The sequence below is a fragment of the Budorcas taxicolor genome, chromosome 12, assembly GCF_023091745.1.
Source record: "Budorcas taxicolor isolate Tak-1 chromosome 12, Takin1.1, whole genome shotgun sequence".
NCBI lineage: Eukaryota > Metazoa > Chordata > Mammalia > Artiodactyla > Bovidae > Budorcas > Budorcas taxicolor.
The window spans coordinates 74,559,744-74,566,271 of NC_068921.1; positions in this window are offsets into that span (position 1 = coordinate 74,559,744).

Genomic DNA, 6,528 nt, shown 5'->3' on the forward strand with positions numbered 1-6,528 from the left:
GACATACAGGCCATTTTGCTCATCGGTGGAAGACCACTAACGAGAATGATGCAACACAATGGAGCAAGAGGAGGAGAGGCATCACTCAGTTAATCCAGGTTAATCAGATAATCAGAATTCCAAGAGGATGTTGAATTCACTCTGGAGAACCACTCCCTTCCACTGTGTATTTCATCTTGGCAAGGAAGCTGGGTTGATCTCGTGACAAGGAATACATGCTGGCATGGGTGTGTGCATGTTTGTTCATTTGTGTCTGACTCTTTGTGACCCCATGGACTTCAGCCTGCCAGGCTCCTCTGTCCATGGAATTTTCCAGGCAAGAATACTGAAGGGGGTTGCCATTTCCTTCTCCAGGGGATCTTCCTGATCTAGGGATCAAACCCACGTCTCTTACGCGCATGCTGACAGCCAAAAACAAAACAGGAAGTAAAAAGATCCCTTGCAAGTTCCACCAAGTGTAGTGTGTCAGTTTCCATATTTGGAGAATAATTAAGTTCAGGAAGTTTACAGCGTCAGTAAAAACGGCTAATTTCTCACTAGTGCAAAATGGAAGTACAACAATTACAGTGGAGTCAAGCATGAATGCAAATTCATCAAAATCGAATGTTACAGGGTAGGTCTCTCTGAACTCTACTCTCTTCAACAAGAAACGGAAGAAAGTTTAATCAGATGTGGCTGAAGGATGTGTCTCCAGTTCGGTTTCCTCTTCTGCTTTGATAGTTCAGTACCAGCAGTCTCTCTGTGTGTCTCTGTTAGTCCCAATGATTCCTTCAATTATTATATCTAATAGAAATTGAAGCAAATTCTACTAATATCTCTCAGAGTAATCATTCAAAATTCAGCAACTATGTTCTCAAACTCCAGTTACCTCTATTCTTAGTCACACAGGAGTGAAGAAGATCCCTTCTGTTTCCAGTGCACTCGTAAAATTCCTTCCCATTGTTTATTGCCCAAGACACATTTTTCTATTTGGGAGATGCATTTTTTCAAATGTGTCCTCATCACCCCGCTGGTCCCTCCCTCTGCCTTTTTCTGAGCCCTCCTCAATCTGCCATCCATCTCTGCCAAATGCCCAACGGGATTCCCTCTCTGCCCAGATACCCATTGGTATTTCTCCTGCATACACAGCAGCAAACACCTGGTGTTTGATGATTTCACGCCCACAGTTGGGAACCTCTCAGAAAGCACCTCGGCCTGATCTACCTGGAAGGTAAATGTGCATCCTTCAGTGCATACCTTCCTTTCCTTCTTTAATTTTCCTCCTAATTGTATCTTTTAATGGAGTGAAAGGAAAAAATATTGGAATCTTAATGGTAATTTCTTATCCCCGCCAAGGTGGATGGTGCCTTATGTTGGTTAAAGGGAGAGTTTATTGTCCTACTTCTTCTGGCATTACCATTTTTTTTTTAATTGTTGAATTGCTCACATAGAAGTGCTTCTAGGTGAGAGAACTAACTGTTTGGGCTCCATTGGAATCAGACAATTGGATATGAAACCACACCCTCAGTCTCTTTTCTTTACCATTGTGCTCTAATCATTCTCATGAGACAGAGAAATGAAGGCTTTTTAAATGGACCTAGAGATTTCAGAGATGAATATAAAGTGTTACAGCTTAAATGATCATTAGAGACCATCTGATCCAAACCATGCTTGTGAAAAATGAGGAAACTGAGGCTCATCAAATGGAAATACCTTTCCCACAGTTAGGGAGAAAGAAGACTAGCCTCACAGTCATAGCATATTCTCATGGTTGTAACACTACCAGGCACTGCTTCTCTTTCCTGCAAGACATATGGTATCATCAGGGAAAACCTAAAGAGGACATTCAAAACAGCCTAACTCTTGTCACCCGGCTCTGCCTGATGCTTTGTTCAGAACCGAGAATCCCCTCTCTTCTCTTAAAAATGATGACAACAGCTACAACCACCTCGCTTGCTTTCCCAGTCCCTGGCTTCCAGAAAGTTTTGCTTTCATTTTTCCCTTCCTAACTAGTGATCTGCCTTGATGGTCTCCAACATAATCCCTCACTGTCTTCCCTACATCCCCACCTCACCCCGAAATGGCTCCTCCTTCACCCACCACCAGTGGCCATCTGACTCCCCAGTTTTATTACTTCTTCTTCACTTTTTTTTTTGAATTTGGCTGCCTCGGGACTTGGTTTCAGTACTCAGAATCTTTGTTGCCTGTTGCCATGAGGAATCTTTCTTTGCAGTTCGAGGGCTCTCTAGTTGTGGCTTGCAGACTCAACAGATGCAGCACATGGGCTTAAGCTGCTCCACAGCATTTGGGATCTTAGTTCCCCGACCAAGGATCAAACCCATGGCCCCTGCTTTGCAGGGCAGATTCTTAACCATCAGGCCACCAGGGAAGTCCCTTCTTTCATCTCTTCCAGACCCTTAAGAATTCTTTAGGATGTCACTTTTTGGTTCAAGTCAATGTATGGCAAAACCAATACAATATTGTAAAGTAAAATTAATTAATTAATTAATCTTAAAAATAAATAAATAAAAGCAGTTTTAATTTTGCTTGAGAATTAGAGAAAAGGGCCAAAGTATGATTTGTATTCCCATATTTCTAATGAAACAACTATTCATTTGACATATTTCCTTTTGGACTATTTTCACATTGCAAGTACATTATCTCAATTATTTTTGTGTTCTTGCATATTTTTCATGCTTTTTAATCATGAAAGCTGAGGATGGGGTAACATACTTTAAAGATGGAACGGGCCATGAGCCAAGTGTATGGGCAGCTTCTAGAAGGTAGGAAAAGCAAGGAGAGAGATTTTTCCCCTGGAGGCTCCAGAAGGAACGGAGATCTGCCAATGCCTTGATTTTAGTTTGCAAAGCCAATTTTGGACTTCCAATCTCCAGAATTGTAAGATAATAAATTTGTGTTGTTTTAAGCCACTAAGTTTGGGGTAATTTGCTACAGCAGCCGTGGGAAACTAATACAATCTTCTCCCGTACTCAAGGCCAGAACTCCAGGAGCTCCGTATAAACACTATAGCTTTTTTCAGTGACTTGGGGTCTCCTTCTAAAGTCTAGCTCCCACCTGCAAGCTCACTGCTTCTCCTGATTTTGCTACCTTTACCCCATGCCTCTCTACTTGGCCCCTTTGGATTAGTGAACTGGACTAACTTCTACCTGGATGCCCTCTCTTGATAATTCAACTTTCATCTCTTCAATGTCTGACCTCAGTACCTCGAGTACTAGGCTGGAAACAGCACTCTGAGATCAACACTTGTCCAAAAGGGGAGATTAGACAAGGTTTTCAGATCCATAAGACATGGACAATTTATCATTATCCCAGAACTTTCCTGAGCTCTAGACTCCCATGTTCAATAACTAACTGGTAACTTACATCTACCAGGAGGTACTCACAGATACTTAAACTCAACATGTCAAAAAGTGAACTTAAAATTTCCCCAAGTCCTATCCTTTCCTTTGCATTCCCAGTCCTGGTTATTGATAATACCCAATCTTCTCAAAAGAAGGAGGAGGGCATGGCAACCCACACCAGCATTCTTGCTTAGAGCTTGATGGGCTACAGTCCATGAGGGTCACAAAGAGTCAGACATGACTGAGTGACAGCATGCACACAATAATCTCATTCTTAAACCTCAAAGTAATTGTGGGTCCCTCCATCTCCTTATATGCTACCCAATGCTCCACGAGGAGAACTGCTCATTTGTGTATTTTGGAACACTTATAGCTTACCATTCATCAAGGGCCATAATTATAGTAGACTTAATTATTTTATTATAATTTAGCTATCACTAGCCATTAATACATAATGCATATTCATACATATATACATATAATTATATAGTATTAAAATTGGTTTGTCAATGAATGAAACAGGACAAAGTGACTATCTCCCCATATGCAACATATGTTCCCCTTACTAACTAGAAAACTGCACCAGGCCTGCACTAGTCTAACAATAGACTCTTTCCTCTCCAACTGTGGGTACTTCCAAATTCTTCTGGAGGTCACAGCAAATTAGGCTTTTATTATAGAAAGAGATTATTCCTGTTTTCAGTTTACCAGTTTACCCTCATAGAAGTGTTTAAGACTCTGTGCTCCCAGGGCAGGGGGGCCAGCGTTCAATTCCTGGTCAGGGAACCAGAACCCACATGCCACAACTAAGAGCTCACACGCCATAGCTAAAGATGCCACAGCTAAGACTCAAAGCAGCCAAATAAATAAATAAACATTTTTAAAAAATGATCCTTGTACATCATGACACAAGCAGTGGTATTTTGATATGTGGGAAGGGATAGCAGCCCGCACCTGTCACCACCAGTGCTCAGAAAGCATTTCTGGCCTAAGATGAGATGTACTGAAATTGAATCCCATGGGCTGCCAGTGATCACTCAGTGACTTCATTTTGTAGGGACCCACTGAAGTCCATTGTCTTACTTACACCTTCAATGAGAAGAATGAGTCTATCACCAATCGATTCCTTGTCCCGAGCATTTTGTCCTACTGGGAATGAGATTCTTTAAGATCCTAATTTTTACTAACAGGTGACTGCTTCGAAAGTGTAAGTGATATGGAGATGTACAAGCCATGTGCTTTTTGGAGTTTAGAAGGTTTGCAATTTTTATGTTTCCAAATGGGATCCAGCCTTACTGCTTTTCTGTTTATAAAAATATATATTCTCATTGCCAAGAAGTGAAGGTAACTAAAATGAAGATACATAAGATAAATACCATCTTAAATCCACCCCTGCGATTTAGTTACTGTTTACATTCGGGTCACATTCTTTCAGGATTTTTGTCTAAGTAGCAAGTAACTCAAAGACTTTTGTCTGCGCCAGAGGGGGAGAAATGAAATTGAGAAGCTAAAAGTTTCAAAAATAGGAGAAGCACACTCCTATTTCTGGTGTGGCAGTAAACAGAAGGAACCAGAGCCCAGAGCCATGCATAAGGCTCCCTAATGTAATTAGAAAGTCAAGCCTATCTGTTTCCTTCTGGCATTGGGAACCCTCACACCATGCAGTATGCAGCTTTAAAAAAAAAAAAAAAAAAAAGGAAACCGACATAATATCTTTCCTTAAATGCTCATGAGGACTAAGATATTAGCCCCTCGCCCACGGAGAATTGATGTAGCCCTTGATTTACTATAAAAATCTGCTGGGGAACAATTTCGTTTCTCATCACCACCACTGACAGATTCATGCTCAGAACAAGGCTGCTTTAGGTTGCAGGGGGAATATTTTTCCTAAATTCAACCCACAGAGTAATTGTCCTTAAAATGAAACTACAAAAGGTGAGAGGATCCTTAGGAGGCACTTGGGCTGACAAATGGCTCTGCTGCAGCCATCATCAAAGAGACAGGGTAATTCCATCACCTCGCCAGATCCTGGCTCCCTTCCCTGCGTGGTGGAGCTAGAAATTCATGTGCAAGACACAGGATGCTTCCCCAAATACCAACCTGACAGTGGACATAAGCATGCCTTGAAACGACTATCATCACATACAAAGATCAGGAATTCTCATCGCTCCTGGGGCCATAATATATCCATCATCTCAGAGTGGTGCGATTTATTGGAGGACACACACGTGCCTCTTCTCCTGTATTTCTGTTTAGATCACACTATCCACATCTGCTACACACATACGGAAATGTACAATGCTTTCTCCTCGACCGGATCCACTTTTTCCTTATGGCTTTCTGAATCAACTGACTGAGGAACCAAGCATTTGTATGCAACTGATGTGCGTATAATTTCCCCAGAACATGGATACACGTGAAAATCAAGCCAAAAGAAGAAGAAGAGTGAGGCAAAAATAATACACACCATTAAAGCCTTATTTTTCACAAAATCCATGCTGTTTCCTTTGGGCCATGGACCAGGGCTTCTTTGAGCTCACATTCTAATCTCCTCATCACCCAGTGGCCTCCATTCCTTCATTTCTGTCAGTGTCTTCTGGTCACCTCTCACTGTCCCAGCCACAATCTACTTTCCCCAAACCAGGCCTCACTGACTTCTTCACTCTCAGCCAATATTACCCGAGATTCCTGAAAGAGCCATGCCACCCTCAGCTTCCATACCTGAGTTCATCTCTCCCTCTGGGACTCTCCTAACTCCACCTGCTATTAAATTGTATCCTTTAAACATCTGCTGCAACCCTTGACCTAGGAAGTCAAAAGCTGTCACTCCAAGGTAGGCAGTGTGCTCCACATGCTTGTATTCACCCCATCAGAACCCCATCCACCGAATTCCAGGAGGCAGTTTAGTTGCCTGGGTCGCTCACTGTTGTAGGAGGGGATCATGTCTTCCATCTTTGTTTTATAGATACTGAGTATATGGTGGAACTCAGGAAATGCCGATTTCAGAGAAAAAGGAAAGAAGTTAGTTCAAGGTGGATCAGTGCATTTTTGGCTTTGTTATGATGAAATTGAATATTTTAGTAGGAGAAGAACCAAAATAGTTCTTTATTTCTGTGGGGAAAGACACATACATATATATGGGTATGTAAACACATGTACATATATATCTTTTGTTGTTGTTGTTCAT